We start from the raw sequence: 1,160 nt of genomic DNA, 5'->3' as shown, positions 1-1,160 counted from the left end.
TGAATTTTTAAAGGGAGTGAAAAAGGGTCTCTGCTTCTTCCTTTGAAGGAAAAAGGTCTTTGACAGAGTTGGATGATTGGGTGGAAAAGGAAGTTTCTTTTGATGGTGGGTCAGGTGGAATTGGTGCAATCTGTTATTTCTGGAGTTCCTATTCATAAATTTTCTATTGGTAGCCATCGTGATGGTGAAGCAATTGGAAAACTTGATGCAAAATTTTATTTGGACTGGAGATGTTGAGACTGTTAAAAAAATTTCTATGAAGTGGGATATAATTTGTAGACCAAAGTTGAAAGGGGTCCTCAGATTTGGATATTAAGAGATGTGAATAAAGCTCTCCTTGGCAAAATGGTTTCGTGCATCAAACATGAAGATTCAGTTATGGAGGCAGATTTATCATTACATATGATTCTAGAAAGAGGGGATGTAAGAGTTGGTCGGATGGCCAGGGGTGAAGAAGATGTGGGAGTTTGTGTCCAAGAGGGAGAGGTGGATGGTGGGAAATGGAATGTGTATTCGTTTATGAAAGAATAGGTGGTTAGGGAATAGATCTATTGAGGAGATGTCTAATAGCAGTCTAGTGGCAGTGGTCTTTCGCACGAGTGGAGTCGAATAGAAACAACTAAAATTCCTCTTCGACGGGCCTTATTTGAATGAAGTCAGCGTGGGATGAGATAAGAGTCGGGAATCCTAAGGTTTCTTGGTTCTATGATGTATGGGGAAATATTTGTTGCCAAGGTACTTTATCTTCAGATGGTGTCTTATTCATGGGAAGCTGCCTACTGATGATGCCCTTCCAAGCAAGGGTGTGCATTTAGCTTCCCGACGTGTTCTATGCAATGAGCACTTAGAAACTACCTCCCATTTCTTCTTGGAATGCAAGTTTGCCCTTGAAATTTTATGGCAAGATCACTTCTCGGTTCAGATCTAGGGAATCTCTTAAAGATGCATGGTTATCTTTATTTGAACGTCTGTTTATCAAGAACTCTGCTTTTACTTATAGGAATATGCAGTTGGGTTTATTGAGATTTTTATAAATCTTAGAATTTTGATTCATTGTTTTGATGGGCTTTCTGGGTCTTCTATTATTGGTGAATCTGAAGCTTTTAGGAAAGATGTTTATGTTGCAGTCGCTCTGCTTTTTAATACTACTATGAAAAGAA

This window comes from Macadamia integrifolia, chromosome 8, assembly GCF_013358625.1.
Source record: "Macadamia integrifolia cultivar HAES 741 chromosome 8, SCU_Mint_v3, whole genome shotgun sequence".
Taxonomy (NCBI): domain Eukaryota; kingdom Viridiplantae; phylum Streptophyta; class Magnoliopsida; order Proteales; family Proteaceae; genus Macadamia; species Macadamia integrifolia.
Note: the sequence above shows the minus strand (reverse complement) of the source record.